General features: G+C 46.8%; 1 protein-coding gene across 3 annotated transcripts in view; it reads left to right on the top strand.

Annotated features, from left to right (window-relative positions):
* Dmtn (transmembrane and coiled-coil domain 2 protein Dmtn) overlaps positions 1-18,194 on the top strand; it is a 346,336-nt gene that overhangs the window by 57,693 nt on the left and 270,449 nt on the right. Inside the window, exon 1 of one of the 3 annotated variants that reach the window (XM_053786005.1) lies at positions 16,900-16,921. The exons of the other annotated variants lie outside the window; for them this stretch is intronic. The gene's annotated coding sequence lies outside the window, so the exon portion shown is untranslated. Of the gene's footprint in view, positions 1-16,899; positions 16,922-18,194 lie in introns of those variants that run through there. 3 annotated transcript variants of the gene reach the window in all.

Below are 18,194 nucleotides of genomic sequence, written 5' to 3' on the forward strand. Positions count from 1 at the left end.
GCAGAGACAAGTGTGGTGTGTTGTAGCAGTGTGTATACTGTCTGCTAGCAGAGACAAGTGTAGTATGTTGTAGCAGTGTGTATACTGTCTGCTAGCAGAGACAAGTGTGGTGTGTTGTAGCAGTGTGTACATTGTCTGCTAGCAGAGATAAGTGTGGAGTGTTGTAGCAGTGTGTATACTGTCTGCTAGCAGAAACAAGTGTAGTGTGTTGTAGCAGTGTGTATACTGTCTGCTAGCAGAGACAAGTGTAGTGTGTTGTGGCAGTGTGTATACTGTCTGCTAGCAGAAACAAGTGTGGAGTGTTGTAGCAGTGTGTATACTGTCTGCTAGCAGAGACAAGTGTAGTGTGTTGTAGCAGTGTATATACTGTCTGCTAGCAGAGACAAGTGTAGTGTGTTGTGGCAGTGTGTATTCTGTCTGCTAGCAGAGACAAGTGTGGTGTGTTGTAGCAGTGTGTATACTGTCTGCTAGCAGAGACAAGTGTGGTGTGTTGTAGCAGTGTGTATACTGTCTGCTAGCAGAGACAAGTGTGGTGTGTTGTAGCAGTGTGTATACTGTCTGCTAGCAGAGACAAGTGTAGTGTGTTGTGGCAGTGTGTATTCTGTCTGCTAGCAGAGACAAGTGTAGTGTGTTGTGGCAGTGTGTATTCTGTCTGCTAGCAGAGACAAGTGTAGTGTGTTGTAGCAGTGTGTATACTGTCTGCTAGCAGAGACAAGTGTAGTGTGTTGTAGCAGTGTATACTATGTGCTCAAGTTCGGCTCAGTGCTAGCGTTGGTCATGTTGTGTAATTAGTTGCAGCTTGAACACAGTCTGACAAACACCACCTGCTGGTAGTTAACACTGCTTCCTGCAAACACCATTTAGCTGACAAACTTTACGCAGAGTTTCAGGGTCCCTGGAGGCCGCTATCAAGAGCTGTGATTCGATCCCTGCAGACACATCTAGGAAAATACAAATGATGTTTGTGATACACATCTACGGAATAATTAATTTTTTTTGTAAATACTTTCTGCTGACAAACAACAGGTGTAAGACAAACGCAAACTACTAACAGTAAATATCGTTTGATAAACAACACTGCAACGCGCTTTGCTAACACTGCAAAAATTGTCCTTGTTAAGACCCTAAAATTGATTTTTAAGGAATTTATTTCTGACTTGTACTCACTGGAACGAAGCCGAGATAATCCTAGAAGTAATGGTCTCTAATCTGCACACAAAAATCACTCCCTACGAAAGCAAGAGACCGGGCAGACGGTGCAAAATGCCCCCAATAAAAAGTAGGGTAATTCTCCCATAAGGGGAATTACCAGTAGACTCCTGGCTATCTTCAAGAGGGAGCTGGACAGATACCTAAAGTCGGTGCCGGATCAGCCGGGCTGTGGTTCATACTTTGGACTACGTGTGGCCAGCAGTAGCAGCCTGGTTGATCAGGCCGTGATCCATCTGGAGGCCTGGTCGTGGACCGGGCCGCTAGAGCCTTGACCCCCCGCAAAACCCTCCAGGTAGACACCGTATCTTTCAGAAACCATTTCTTTGATCGAGACAATTTCTTTGATTTACACACCATATTTTTGATTCAGACCCCATCTCTTTAATTCAGACCCCATCTCTTTGATTCAGACCCCATCTCTTTGATTCAGACACCATCTCTTTGATTCAGACCCCATCTCTTTGATTCAGACCCCATCTCTTTGATTCAGACCGCATCTCTTTGATTCAGACCGCATCTCTTTGATTCAGACACCATCTCTTTGATTCAGACACCATCTCTTTGATTCAGACCCCATCTCTTTGATTCAGACACCATCTCTCTGACAACATTTCTGCATCAAGCACCATCTCCACTAAAAAATGCCTTAGCTTCTACCAGGACTTTTCCTGGTAGAAGGTAAGGCAAGCAACCAGTATGTGTACCCTGCCTTCAGGTGTGTGGTGGAGGGAGGGGCGGTGGCAGGGGGGCCACCTCGCCAGTTACGGCCCCAGCGGGAATCGAACTGGGGTCAATATGGTTGGCTGGCAGCTGGTGTGTCCACTAAGCTGCGGGATCATCCTTCAGGCGTCGTGGGTTATTTGCCTGCTTATAGCAACAGTGGTGTTGCTGGTAGCAACAGTGGTGTTGTGCTTATTGTTGTGGTTGTTGGTATAGACACTTGAAATATAGTGGTTGTTGGCGACTCGTTGATAATACTGTTTATACAAATCGGACATGTATCAACGTGATGGTCATGCCAAGCTTATTCTTGATAAGGCAGATTACAAGTGTATTGCGGCTTTGATTTATTATTATTATTATTATTATTATTATTATTATTATTATTATTATATTCATTATTATTATATTCATTATTATTATATTCATTATTATTTTCATGGGAAGCGCTGAACCCGCATGAATCATAGAGCGCCTGGGGGATCGAGACAGTCAGGTTCGATTTTAGAAGGATGGTAGCTCCATTTCCTTGGATGAACCAGTTGAGGGTTCTTCGTCAGTTTCCTTGGATGAAGAGCCTTTTACTGGTTCATTAAATGCACCCCTTAGAGGAGTGATTTTAATTAATATAATACTACTAGTTGATAAATTAGACACATGTACAACACTTGGGTATCATTATTGAGGAAACGTTTCGCCACACAGTGACTTCATCAGTCCTGTACAAAGAAGAATGGTGAAGATCAGAAGGAGTTTGGGGTAATGAGTCCCTCATTCTGGAGTCGATATGATCACTTCACCAGTCTTACCAAGATTGAGGGACTGATTACCTCAATCTCCTTCTGACCTTCACTATTTTTTTTTTGTATTGGACTGATGAAGTCACTGTATGGCGAAACGTTTCGTCAGTAAAGACACCCAAGTGTTGCATACTTGTCTAATTTATCAAGTCTCCTTACATCTGCTGCTGCTCTTCGTCTGATTACCTGGGAGTTACTTGACTGTTGTGGTTGGTATCCTGGTACCTTGGTAATATACCTTGGGCTTTGAAGTATGTTGTGGTGAGGTAACACTTGTCATTTTATACCTTTGATGAGTTCCGAGAGGTTTTCTACCCTCCGGAGCCTGGCCATGGGCCAGGCTTGTCTGATCAGCCAGGCTGTTGGTGGTGGTGACCCGCGCTTATTGTAATATTGGAATTCTTTTGATGAGCTTCGAGTGCTTTCCTGTTCTCGAAACCCATCCCTAGGTCAGGCTTGTCTAGTGCTTGCCTGGTCAGCCAGGCTGTTGCTGCTGGCAGTCCGTTAGCCCACGTACCCATCACAGCCTGGGAAGAAATATAACAAGAATTCAGTCGTTCAGAAATACGTCTTGTAGTTACACTAAGAACTTGTTAAATGTAAGAGGTCCACGACTTTTCAACACATTTCGTGCACAAGAGGAATTATCATCGAACGATCTTTATTTTTTGGAACAAATTCTTGATCATCCGGGCTGTGGTTCTTACGTTGGCTTGCATGCTACCAGCAGTAAGAGCATGGTTAATCAGATCTTGATCCACCAGGAAACCTGGTCTGAGACTGGGGGGAGGTTGATCCCCGGGAACATCCTTCTGGTATCCAGGTCCCCGCGGCCCTGTCCCAGACCCGCCCTCCTGGTGAGTATGTGGTTATTAGGCTGTTGGTGCTAGCGGCACGCAGCCCAACAGTCACCACAGCCTAGCTAATCGAGAACTGACTCAAGTTTCCTCTTGAAGATTACTAGAGTAGGTTTTATACCTTGGTTATGTAAGATAACACGTCTTGAAGATTACTAGAGTAAGGTTTTATACCTTGGTTATGTAAGATAACACGTCTTGAAGATTACTAGAGTAGGTTTTATACCTTGGTTATGTAAGATAACACGTCTTGAAGATTACTAGAGTAGGGTTTTATACCTTGGTTATGTAAGATAACACGTCTTGAAGATTACTTGAGTAGGGTTTTATACCTTGGTTATGTAAGATAACACGTCTTGAAGATTACTAGAGTAGGTTTTATACCTTGGTTATGTAAGATAACACGTCTTGAAGATTACTAGAGTAAGGTTTTATACCTTGGTTATGTAAGATAACACGTCTTGAAGATTACTAGAGTAGGTTTTATACCTTGGTTATGTAAGATAACACGTCTTGAAGATTACTAGAGTAAGGTTTTATACCTTGGTTATGTAAGATAACACGTCTTGAAGATTACTAGAGTAGGGTTTTATACCTTGGTTATGTAAGATAACACGTCTTGAAGATTACTAGAGTAGGGTTTTATACCTTGGTTATGTAAGATAACACGTCTTGAAGATTACTAGAGTAGGGTTTTATACCTTGGTTATGTAAGATAACACGTCTTGAAGATTACTAGAGTAGGGTTTTATACCTTGGTTATGTAAGATAACACGTCTTGAAGATTACTAGAGTAGGGTTTTATACCTTGGTTATGTAAGATAACACGTCTTGAAGATTACTAGAGTAGGGTTTTATACCTTGGTTATGTAAGATAACACGTCTTGAAGATTACTAGAGTAGGGTTTTATACCTTGGTTATGTAAGATAACACGTCTTGAAGATTACTAGAGTAGGGTTTTATACCTTGGTTATGTAAGATAACACGTCTTGAAGATTACTAGAGTAGGGTTTTATACCTTGGTTATGTAAGATAACACGTCTTGAAGATTACTAGAGTAGGGTTTTATACCTTGGTTATGTAAGATAACACGCCTTGAAGATTACTAGAGTAAGGTTTTATACCTTGGTTATGTAAGATAACACGTCTTGAAGATTACTAGAGTAGGGTTTTATACCTTGGTTATGTAAGATAACACGTCTTGAAGATTACTAGAGTAGGTTTTATACCTTGGTTATGTAAGATAACACGTCTTGAAGATTACTAGAGTAGGTTTTATACCTTGGTTATGTAAGATAACACGTCTTGAAGATTACTAGAGTAGGTTTTATACCTTGGTTATGTAAGATAACACGGCTTGAAGATTACTAGAGTAGGGTTTTATACCTTGGTTATGTAAGATAACACGTCTTGAAGATTACTAGAGTAGGTTTTATACCTTGGTTATGTAAGATAACACGGTAATAGCATGCCAGTTGACGGCTACCTTCTGGACGGTCACTGATAACACGCTCACGGCGGGGTTCACAGGCGGGGCGGGGTTCACAGGCAGGGCGGGGTTCACAGGCGGGGCGGGGTTCACAGGCGGGGCGGGGTTCACAAGCAGGGCGGGGTTCACAGGCGGGGCGGGGTTTACAGGCGGGGCGGGGTTCACAAGCAGGGAGGGGTTCACAGGCGGGGGGGTTCACAAGCAGGGCGGGGTTCACAAGCAGGGCGGGGTTCACAGGCGGGGGGGTTCACAAGCAGGGGGGGGTTCACAGGCGGGGCGGGGTTCACAAGCAGGGCGGGGTTCACAAGCAGGGCGGGGTTCACAGGCGGGGGGGTTCACAAGCAGGGCGGGGTTCACAAGCAGGGCGGGGTTGACAAGCAGGCCGGGGTTCACAAGCTGGGCGGGGTTCACAAGCAGGGCGGGGTTCACAGGCGGGGGGGGTTCACAAGCAGGGCGGGGTTCACAAGCAGGGCGGGGTTCACACGCAGGGCGGGGTTCACACGCAGGGCGGGGTTCACAAGCAGGGCGGGGTTCACAGGCGGGGCGGGGTTCACAAGCAGGGCGGGGTTCACAAGCAGGGCGGGGTTCACAGGCGGGGGGGGGGGGGGGTTCACAAGCAGGGCGGGGTTCACAAGCAGGGCGGGGTTCACAGGCGGGGCGGGGTTCACAAGCAGGGCGGGGTTCCCCGGCGGGGGGGGTTCACAAGCAGGGCGGGGTTCACAAGCAGGGCGGGGTTCACAAGCAGGCCGGGGTTCACAGGCGGGGCGGGGTTCACTAGCAGGGCGGGGTTCACAAGCAGGGCGGGGTTCACAGGCGGGGGGGGTTCACAAGCAGGGCGGGGTTCACAAGCAGGGCGGGGTTCACAAGCAGGGCGGGGTTCACAAGCAGGGCGGGGTTCACAAGCAGGGAGGGGTTCACAAGCGGGGCGGGGTTCACAAGCAGGGCGGGGTTCACAGGCGGGGGGGTTCACAAGCAGGGCGGGGTTCACAGGCGGGGGGGTTCACAAGCAGGGCGGGGTTCACAGGCGGGGGGGTTCACAAGCAGGGCGGGGGTTTACAGGCGGAGGAGGTTCACGGGCGGGGTTCACAAGCAGGGCGGAGGTTCACAGGCAGGGGGGTTCGCGGACGGGGTTCACAGGCGGGGGGTTTACGGGCGGGGTTCACAAGCAGGTCGGGGGTTCACAGGCGGGGGGTTCACGGGCAGGGCGGGGGTTCACGGGCGGGGTTCACAAGCTGGGCGGGGGTTTACGGGCGGGGTTCACAAGCAGGGCGGGGGTTCACTGGCGGGGTTCACAAGCAGGGCGGGGTTCACAAGCAGGGCGGGGTTCACAAGCAGGGCGGGGGTTCACAGGAGGGGCGAGGTTCACAGGCGGGGCGGGGTTCACAGGAGGGCGGGGGTTCACAGGAGGGGCGAGGTTCACAGGCGGGGCGGGGGTTCACAGGAGGGGCGAGGTTCACAGGCGGGGCGGGGTTCACAAGCAGGGCGGGGGTTCACAGGAGGGGCGGGGTTCACAGGCGGGGCGGGGTTCACAAGCAGGGCGGGGGTTCACAAGCAGGGCGGGGGTTCACAGGAGGGGCGTGGTTCACAGGCGGGGCGGGGTTCACAAGCAAGGCGGGGGTTCACAGGAGGGGCGGGGTTCACAGGCGGGGGGGTTCACAAGCAGGGCGGGGGTTCACAGGAGGGGCGAGGTTCACAGGCGGGGCGGGGTTCACAAGCAGGGCGGGGGTTCACAGGAGGGGCGGGGTTGACAGGCGTGGCGAGGTTCACAAGCAGGGGGGGTTCACAGGAGGGGCGCGGTACACAGGCGGGGCGGGGTTCACAAGCAGGGCGGGGGTTCACAGGAGGGGCGAGGTTCACAGGCGGGACGGGGTTCACAGGCGGGGCGACGTTCACAGGCGGGGCGGGGTTCACAAGCATGGCGGGGGTTCACAGGCGGGGCGAGGTTCACAGGCGTGGCCGGGTTCATAAGCAGGGCGGGGGTTCACAGGCGGGGTTCACAAGCAGAGCGTGGGTTCACATGAGGGGCGAGGTTCACAGGCGGGGCGGGGTTCACAAGCAGGGCGGGGATTCCTAGGAGGGGCGAGGTTCACAGGGGGGGCGGGGTTCACAAGCAGGGCGGGGGTTCACAGGAGGGGCGAGGTTCACAAGCGGGGCGGGGTTCACAAGCAGGGCGGGGGTTCACAGGAGGGGCGAGGTTCACAGGCGGGGCGGGGTTCACAAGCAGGGCGGGGTTTCCCAGGCGGGCCGAGGTTCACAGGCGGGGCGGGGTTCACAAGCAGGGCGGGGGTTCACAGTAGGGGCGAGGTTCACAGGCGGGATGGGGTTCACAAGCATGGCGGGGGTTCACAGGCGGGGAGGGGTTCACAGGAGGGGCGGGATTCACAGGCGGGGTGGGGTTCACAAGCATGGCGGGGGTTCACAGGCGGGGCGGGGTTCACAAGCAGGGCGGGGGTTCACAGGAGGGGCGAGGTTCACAGGCGGGGTGGGGTTCACAAGCAGGGCGGGGGTTCACAGGAGGGGCGAGGTTCACAGGCGGGGTGGGGTTCACAAGCAGGGCGGGGGTTCACAGGAGGGGCGAGGGTTCACAAACAGGGCGGGGGTTCACAGGATGGGCGAGGTTCACAAGCAGGGCGGGGGTTCACATGAGGGGCGAGGTTCACAGGCATGGCGAGGTTCACAAGCAGGGCGGGGGTTCACAGGAGGGGCGAGGTTCACAGGCGGGGCGAGGTACACGTGCAGGGCGGGGGTTCACAGGAGGGGAGAGGTTCACAGGAGGGGCCGGGGTTGACAATGAGAAGCACTATATAGGTCGTACCCAAGGGATGGCCAGTAATAAGTAAGGTTGTGTAGATATCCCGTGTACCAAGATTCCGTGATATTGCAGTGTCGGAGAAGTTGCACGTGAAGAGTATACAGTACCGACAAGATGAATTAAGACACGTGTGCAACATGTATCTAATTCTTCATACTGTTGGTATTGTATATGATTCCTGTACAACTTGTTACACACTGCAACATGATGGACGGTTTATAAGCTGCTTCTCCGCTCATATGCCGTATTCTATTCAAGATTGATGGACTGACCATATCGACTCAAGGTTGAGGGACTGATTACCTCATTCTCCTGTTCTTCAAGTTTCTCCTTTGTATGGACTGATGAAGCCACTGTGTGGCGAAACGTTTCCTCAATAAAGATACCCAAGAGTTGCACATATGTCTAATTTAACAACGTGTCGGTTCTCTGAACCATTCATCTACAATGATGGACTCAAGATACAGAGGATGTTTCCACACTATAGAGGTGGGCCGGACTGTGTGATAGGTGTATATCCTGTAGTCTCACTGTCATACACTGAGCACCGGTGTTACCAACACTAGTGCTGCTACTGTGTGATAGGTGTATATCCTGTAGTCTCACTGTCATACACTGAGCACCGGTGTTACCAACACTAGTGCTGCTACTGTGTGATAGGTGTATATCCTGTAGTCTCACTGTCATACACTGAGCACCGGTGTTACCAACACTAGTGCTGCTACTGTGTGATAGGTGTATATCCTGTAGTCTCACTGTCATACACTGACCACCGGTGTTACCAACACTAGTGCTGCTACTGTGTGATAGGTGTATATCCTGTAGTCTCACTGTCATACACTGACCACCGGTGTTACCAACACTAGTGCTGCTACTGTGTGATAGGTGTATATCCTGTAGTCTCACTGTCATACACTGAGCACCGGTGTTACCAACACTAGTGCTGCTACTGTGTGATAGGTGTATATCCTGTAGTCTCACTGTCATACACTGAGCACCGGTGTTACCAACACTAGTGCTGCTACTGTGTGATAGGTGTATATCCTGTAGTCTCACTGTCATACACTGAGCACCGGTGTTACCAACACTAGTGCTGCTACTGTGTGATAGGTGTATATCCTGTAGTCTCACTGTCATACACTGAGCACCGGTGTTACCAACACTAGTGCTGCTACTGTGTGATAGGTGTATATCCTGTAGTCTCACTGTCATACACTGAGCACCGGTGTTACCAACACTAGTGCTGCTACTGTGTGATAGGTGTATATCCTGTAGTCTCACTGTCATACACTGACCACCGGTGTTACCAACACTAGTGCTGCTACTGTGTGATAGGTGTATATCCTGTAGTCTCACTGTCATACACTGACCACCGGTGTTACCAACACTAGTGCTGCTACTGTGTGATAGGTGTATATCCTGTAGTCTCACTGTCATACACTGAGCACCGGTGTTACCAACACTAGTGCTGCTACTGTGTGATAGGTGTATATCCTGTAGTCTCACTGTCATACACTGACCACCGGTGTTACCAACACTAGTGCTGCTACTGTGTGATAGGTGTATATCCTGTAGTCTCACTGTCATACACTGACCACCGGTGTTACCAACACTAGTGCTGCTACTGTGTGATAGGTGTATATCCTGTAGTCTCACTGTCATACACTGACCACCGGTGTTACCAACACTAGTGCTGCTACTGTGTGATAGGTGTATATCCTGTAGTCTCACTGTCATACACTGAGCACCGGTGTTACCAACACTAGTGCTGCTACTGTGTGATAGGTGTATATCCTGTAGTCTCACTGTCATACACTGAGCACCGGTGTTACCAACACTAGTGCTGCTACTGTGTGATAGGTGTATATCCTGTAGTCTCACTGTCATACACTGAGCACCGGTGTTACCAACACTAGTGCTGCTACTGTGTGATAGGTGTATATCCTGTAGTCTCACTGTCATACACTGACCACCGGTGTTACCAACACTAGTGCTGCTACTGTGTGATAGGTGTATATCCTGTAGTCTCACTGTCATACACTGACCACCGGTGTTACCAACACTAGTGCTGCTACTGTGTGATAGGTGTATATCCTGTAGTCTCACTGTCATACACTGACCACCGGTGTTACCAACACTAGTGCTGCTACTGTGTGATAGGTGTATATCCTGTAGTCTCACTGTCATACACTGACCACCGGTGTTACCAACACTAGTGCTGCTACTGTGTGATAGGTGTATATCCTGTAGTCTCACTGTCATATACTGAGCACCGGTGTTACCAACACTAGTGCTGCTACGCTATTATAATACGCTATATCTCCTTCACACAAGATGGGTTATATATAAACCCTAACGAATTCTTACTTTGTCTGACTGTTTCTTTTTTAGGTTATCCTAAGTAACTTACACGTATGTTACTATGCAGTAGTAGCGAAGAAGCGATACAAAACGCAAAACATCCACGGGGAAGGGGGGGGAGTTGAATAACAGCTCTAGGCCTTTTGTATTGCAATCAACACATCAGGAGGTTGCAGTGTTTCAGAGAAGAGGAGGAATTCCAAGCATTACCATCATAAGATGTATTTGGAACGTATTTGCTTGGAATTCCTCTTTTTCTGAACCACTGCAAGCTTCTGATGACGTGTTGATTGTACCACGAAAGGCCTAGAGCTGCCATTCAACTCCCCCTGTGGTTGTTTTGCATGTTACTATGAACGATAATGTATATTTGTGTGTACCTGGAAATGTTATTTTGCCTGCCTTTTTTGGGGGGGTTATCCTAGGTTATTTGCACATTTGTTACTATAATATGGTAATTTATGTATTTGTGTATACCTGTACCTTAATGAACCTAGTTATCAATGTGAGGTGGGAAGGTTCAGGATACCACCGGGGGTTCAGTAGCTACGGCACCTTTAAAAGGTTTCCTTCCAGCGCGTACCGATGCTGCTTATTTTAACTTGCTGTCGCAATATTTATGTCGCGTGTTTTGTTCGTACTAACTGCAGTTGTCACTGGTCATATATTTTAGTTTCCCCTTGGAAGTCTCTTTTGATTTTTTTTTGTTTTGTGGCCGAGATGTATATAAAAAAAATATTACATCATTTTTTGATACGACAGATTTTATTTTTACTCCAAGATTTATCTTGCAACCTAACCTCGCCTTGTTAAATTTTACGTAATTTAACTTATGCTAATTTAACTAATCTATCTCAGGGGTTGCATAACTTTAGTTAATTGTTTTTCTGGTGTGGGTAGGAAGGGAGGGAAGAGGAGGGGAGGGAGGGAGATGAGAGGAGAGGGGAAGGGGAACGGGAGAGGAGGGGAGGAAGGGAGATGAGAGGAGAGGGGAAGGAGAGAGGAGAGGGGAAGGGGAGGGGAGGGAGGGAGAGGAGAGGGGAAGGGGAGAGAAGGGGAGGGAGGGAGATGAGAGGAGAGGGGAAGGGGAAGGGGAAAGGAGAGGAGAGGGGTAGGGGAGAGGAAGGAGAGGAGAGGAGAGAAGTTTCATGTGTGTGCTCTACATGTTCTACACTAGAATGGTTCCCGAAGAATAAAAGTTGCAGCATCGTGACTGGAATAATACGTATATAATTATCGACGTTTCGGCCAGTCTTGGAGCGAAACATCATCTAGGGTTTCCCCTATAGGTGTGGATTATTTGTGTAGTGTGTTGTGCTCCGTGTGTGTGTATGTATGTATGTATGTGTTTGTGTGTGTGTGTGTGTGTGTGTGTGTGTGTGTGTGTGTGTGTGAGGTTGCCGTGTGTTGTTCACTGTTACACACACTTGTTAAACTACCCGCTTGTATACACTTTTTTTCCAAGCACTTTAGGTACCTGGCTTAATGACTGTGCACGTTAATTAGTCTGATTGTATTTGTTAATCATTGTATTGGCTGATATTAACACTGAATTTCCTCTTGATGAACTCTTATGAAATTGTGTTTGTTTACAATACTATAGTTGTAATAAAGTTGGTAGAATTACCGACAATATGTAAAGTAAAAGGACACAAGTGCAACTAATGTGACATTTATTGTAGCAACGTTTCGGCTTGATAAAGCTCCTGGAGAGCGAAACGTTGCTACAATAAATGTCACATTAGTTGCACTTGTGTCCTTTTACTTTAAATACTATAGTTGTTGGAACAAACAAATTGTTTGCTAACTATACTGTGGTTGTTGAAGCTACACACAAATTGCCCCGTTTAGTAGGTCCTCAACTAGTGTTTTTGTTAAAAGTCGCTCCATATACGGCAAGAATAACTTTAAAGATACAAGAAAACCTGGCGAAGTTAGCCATTGCTGCTATTCTTATGGCACTGACGTGAAATTTCCCGTTTGCCTCTCGTATCCGGTGGATAAGCAAGTTCTAAATGTCATGGCTGGAGAGAGAGAGAGAGAGGGTGGGGGGGGGGGGGAGGGGGGTAAGCATAGGTAAGGTTTGTCAGGAAACAGGGTAAGTGTTTCCTGATGCAGGTCTTAGTCATATGATGACCTGCAGCTGGAGCTTATGATCATCTGACCGAAGCCTTCTGCTGGCTTACGTTTCCACCACTTGAGAAAATTAAGGTTATGATTAACGCGAGCGAGCACCGTAGTGGTGAAGAATCTGAAGATTCTCCACGACTTCGGTGCTGTTTACCAACTTCGAGGCTGAGGGACTGACTACCTCGTCTTCTGTATTTAGTTCTACAGTCTTTCATTTACGTCCTTGAATTTGTATTGATAGAGCCACTGCTTGGCAAAACATCGTTACATATGAAGATATCCAGATATGGCTCGTGTGTGTGTGTGATTGTTCATCCTTCCGGTGTTATACACTTGTGTCGTAAGGATTGTTTTTGTCTGATTGGAAGATGATGGGTAAAGTGCCTCCAGTTTCTTGGATTAAGAACCCTTCACTGGCATCAGGGCGTCCCCCCTCTCCCCATTTCCCTCCTAGGAGGGTAAATTATTGGGAAATTCGTAGTGTTTTATTGCCCTCTTGGGTTATGAATAATATTGTGAATTTGAAAGTCCCTAAGACTGTATTGGTTAAGAGTTCAAGTTAGAAGGATGTTTGATGATTTACAACTGGACAACGGTGGTAATGTTGGTAGGTGAAGTGATGGTCTGCAACGGTTAAGCCTTATTTTTTATTTTTTACTTGAAGACTGACTAATATTTATGAGGAACGTGAGAAAGCGTCACAAGTCAATTATAATCCACACGCTTCAGAGCGCCTGATAACCTTCACCACACCACTGTCACCCGTGGTGCATACTGCTGTAAACACTACCTCAATGATGTACGATTTGCAACACCTTAACACCACAACACTGAACACTGTATCAACACTCATGACTGCTTCACGGTACATAGCAAAACTCCACGGTGCCGAGACTTAGTACCTATCAGTACTTCACTACATACATCTCCACTGTGGCTAGGTAGCGTGTGTGTGTGAGTGAGAATGAGAATGTAGCTACCTACCTACCTAGACTAGCTGTTCTGGCATCATCATTAGAAACTTGAGTTCTCTCTTAAATATTGATAACATTGAGCCACGACTGTCATGGCGCTCTCAAAATATTGTCTTGGCTAAGAGTCGAGTTGTAGTGTGTCGTAAAGGATAGTTGAGTGAGTGGGGGACGCTTGTGGACCTGTCATGGTGAGTAATACCAAGCCTCAAGTTGCTGTCACGACCCACTGCTCTCTTGAAAGCTTAGCCTTTCACTGCCCTCAGCTGACTCATTCCCCCTCGTGTCATTCACTTCCTTCAGCTGACTCACTCCCCCTCGTGTCATTCACTTCCTTCAGCTAACTCACTCCCCACTCGTGTCATTCACTTCCTTCAGTCTCTTCCCTGCCCTCACTCATCACTCACAGTTGTAGTTGTGAGTGATGAGAGAGTGGTCTGCGTTGACTCTCAAAACCCACAGATCAGAGTATAATTTGAGTTGACCCAGTGACCAAGTTGTTACTGATAAGATACATTGAATCTTAGATTGTGTCCACTGCGTCAGGTAGGTAATTAACAGTTGTGTGACGAAGCTTTAATGTACGAACCAACTGTGTAATATTCAGTAGTTTATAACCTGTGCCCATTGTTGTCAGAGACAATGTGAGTTATTTTGTACACAAATAACCCGCACATAGAAGCTACGACGACTTCGTAAATGTATTAATATTGGTAGAATTACCGACAATATGTTAAGTAAAAGGACACAAATGCAACTAAGGTGACATTTGTGTCCTTTTACTTAACGACTTTGTAAATGATGCAGGTCGGACCGAAACGTCGTCTTATCTTCTCTCTCTCCTATGTGCGGGTTGTTTGTGTGTTGTTCTTGAGGTATACAAACTTCGCACTACCTCTCTCAGAATAAACATAGCTGTATTAAAACAGTAATGGTATATAATACCGACCAGGTTGGCGAATTAGACATGTGCAACACCTGGGTGGTTTTATTCGGATATCTTTGTTGTTTCTACAACATGTGTGCTGTAATAAAGTTGGTAGAATTACCGACAATATGTAAAGTAAAAAGACAAGTGCAACGAATGTGACATTTTATTGTGGCAACGTTTCGCTCTCCAGGAGCTTTATCAAGCCATTACAAACAATACATGGACACAGGGTATATAAAGGCTCAGAGTGAGGTGCAATACTAGTGAGGTACCATTTCGATGTTCACTAGTGGTAGTAGTAGTAGGTGTTGTAAACACCACCTCCAAGGCTGAGGGACTGATTACCTCATCTATTGTATACAGTTCTTCTGTTTTCTAATTATGTCCAAGAATTTGTATTGATAAAGCCACTGGATGGCGAAACGTTTACAAAAAAGATAACCAGATGTTGCACAAGTGTCTTAACTTTCATCAAAAGTAATACAATATGGTAGAGCAATTAATTCGTACATGAGTAAAAGGATATAAAAGCTATTACTTGGGTAACATAACAATAGGTTGGACAAATATAGACTGGAAAGAGGCAGCTTGTTTCAGTGTTCACTCTCTGTAATGTGTTTTGTGTAGTATAACAGGAGAGACTATGTGATGGCAGGGCTTACTGTTTTCAGGAGGATTCTTGCTAAGACTTCAGAGATGGTGAAGCTGCCGTTGTTTTGTTTAATTGTATTCGAAACAGCGATCAGTGCTGATTCGAGGCACTTGCGTCTGTGGAAATTAGTTTATTTGATCACTAATTGGGCGTCTCTGAATTTCATGAGATGATTGGTGGAATTTCGGTGTTGTACACAGGCGTTGTTCAAGTTATCGTTCCTACATGCGTAAATGTGTTCATTGAGGCGGGTGTCGAGGTTTCTTGCTGTTTCACCTACGTAAATCTTGTCACAGCCTCCACAGGGTATAGTGTAAACTCCTGCATTGACTGGTTCGTGGTGCTTGGATTTTGTCCTGGTTACGTTACGTGGACGACGTCCTCGTAATAACTCCCAAACGTTTTGATGTACGGAATCTTCAGGCAAGGCTCAACGCAGTTGAACCGGCGATCCAGTTTACACTAGAAGAAGAGTCCAATGACAAGCTACCTTTCCTCGACGTCCTCATTCACAAAGTAGACAACAACCGAAGATTTCAAGTTTATCGGAAACCTACCAATAAAAATGATCTCACACACTTCTATTCCAGTCAAGATACCAAGACCAAAAGAGGCATCATCATCGGGTTTTTCCTAAGAGCTTACCGAATTTGTAGTCCTGAGTTTCTTGACGAGGAATGTACATACATTCACCAAACATTCACTGAGTTACATTTTCCTTCTTTTTTCGTCAAAGACTGCAAGAAAAGAGCTCTTCAGATCATTTATTCTCCACGCATCAACACCACTCCCAACAAAGTTATAATTCTTCCCAACAGCCAGGTTGCACTGAACGTCTCAAAAGTACTTTCACAAGCTAACACCAGAGTCGCCATCGCTTCCAGCACTTCAATAAAGGATCTAACCAGGACAAAATCCAAGCACCACGAACCAGTCAATGGAGGAGTTTACACTATACCCTGTGGAGGCTGTGACAAGATTTACGTAGGTGAAACAGCAAGAAACCTCGACACCCGCCTCAATGAACACATTTACGCATGTGGGAACGATAACTTGAACAACGCCTGTGTACAACGAAATTCCACCAATCATCTCATGAAATTCAGAGACGCCCAATTAGTGATCAAAGAAACTAATTTCCGCAGACGCAAGTGCCTCGAATCAGCACTGATCGCTGTTTCGAATACAATTAAACAAAACAACGGCAGCTTCACCATCTCTGAAGTCTTAGCAAGAATCCTCCTGAAAACAGTAAGCCCTGCCATCACATAGTCTCTCCTGTTATACTACACAAAGCACATTACAGAGAGTGAACACTGAAACAAGCTGCCTCTTTCCAGTCTATATTTGTCCAACCTATTTTTATGTTACCCAAGTAATAGCTTTTATATCCTTTTACTCATGTACGAATTAATTGCTCTACCATATTGTATTACTTTTGTCACTACTACTACTACTACTACTACTACTACTACTACTACTACTACTACTACTACTACTACTACTACTACTACTACTACTACTACTACTACTACTACCACCACCACCACTAGTGAACATCGAAATGGTACCTCGCTAGTATTGCACCTCACTCTGAGCCTTTATATACCCTCTGTGTCCATGTATTGTTTGTAATGGCTTGATAAAGCTCCTGGAGAGCGAAACGTTGCCATAATAAAATGTCACATTCGTTGCACTTGTGTCCTTTTACTTAACATGTGTGTTCGATATTGTCTTCGGTACATCATTTGTCGCCGTGTGGTGCAGAGTGCACTACCCGCCCAGGCGACACAAACAACTAATTGGTGGTGTGTAATGATTAGTCTCGTGTCCTGAGAATCCTTCCTGGTCATTTCTCACGTGATTGAGCTTGATAATAGATCAGTAATTGTCTTCTCTATCCTCAGGTGGGTGTGGCGGAGGCGCTGAGTGATCCTTAGTCAGTGTACGTGTGAGTACATCAGCATCCATACGTCATACCTGAGGTATATATACACCTGTGACTGGTTTTGACATTTTATTTTGTTTGTAACCTCGCAACCCGGTCTTGAGTCAGGCATCCCAGTTGATTGCTTGTTCAATCTGAGTGTTTTAGGGGTTATCTGTATAGGATGAACATTCTAGGGTGTGTGTGTGTGTGTTCGTTCTAGGGCGTTTAAGTGTAGGTAGCAAGTATAAGTGTCAAGGATGAGTGTACTCACCAATATTTGGTTGCAAGGGTCTATTCACAGTTCCTGCCCTAAGTGTGTGTAGCGAGTGTATTTAGTAAGGATAAACGTATAGTTTAGTGTGTAGTAAGGTGTGTAGAGTGTTAAGAGGGTGACAGCGTCCCTTGTAACCACCAAGGTCCTTAAAGTGTGCCGAAGCGGAGACTTTATTTGCCAGGAGTGTAATCCAGAAGTGATGAACCTCGCTGGTTGTGTGTGAGGAAGTTCCAGGCTGGTGACAACCTGGAGAGAGGCTACCTGCAGTGTTCCAGGCTGGTGACGACCTGGAGACAGATTACCTGCGGTGTTCCAGGCTGATGGCGACCTGGAGAGAGACTGCCTGCAGTGTTCCAGGCTGGTGACGACCTGGAGACAGATTACCTGCGGTGTTCCAGGCTGATGGTGACCTGGAGAGAGACTGCCTGCAGTGTTCCAGGCTGGTGACGACCTGGAGAGAGGCTACCTTCAGTGTCTTTCACGTGAGGACCTGGCGTGTGGAGTGTGACGTACACACAAACTTTCGCACAACTAAGATAGAAATACCAGAAACAAGAAGAAAACTTTGTTAGTATATAAATCACAAAGAACATAAAGGCACAATACCGTGACTGGAACAATACAAAAATAACCAGCACATAGGAGAGAGAAGCTTATGACGGCGTGACTAGTCGATGACAACGGCTTTCTCCTATTTGCAGGTTATTTGTGTATAGAAATCCCAGTCGACAACGTCCGAGCAGATATTACGAGAAGGATTTAAGCTCCTAAATTTAATGGTGAAAAATGACAACATAATTTTGTGGACAAGGTTGATGGTGTAAACAGATCGACAAAGTGTGAAGTTCGTGTGGAGACATCAGATACGGAACCCACTAGAGAGGATGATACTCGAAATTGCATTTACATGAGGAGTGACCAAGCAATCAGAAGCATCACGATCACAAACACAATACAGTGATTACAACCTAGGTTAGACAAGTACAAATTCACTTGAAAATGGCATGGTGATACCGACAAGATGTGGAAAAAGACACAGATAGGACATTTATTA

The sequence above is a fragment of the Cherax quadricarinatus genome, chromosome 50, assembly GCF_038502225.1.
Source record: "Cherax quadricarinatus isolate ZL_2023a chromosome 50, ASM3850222v1, whole genome shotgun sequence".
In the NCBI taxonomy this organism is placed as follows: domain Eukaryota; kingdom Metazoa; phylum Arthropoda; class Malacostraca; order Decapoda; family Parastacidae; genus Cherax; species Cherax quadricarinatus.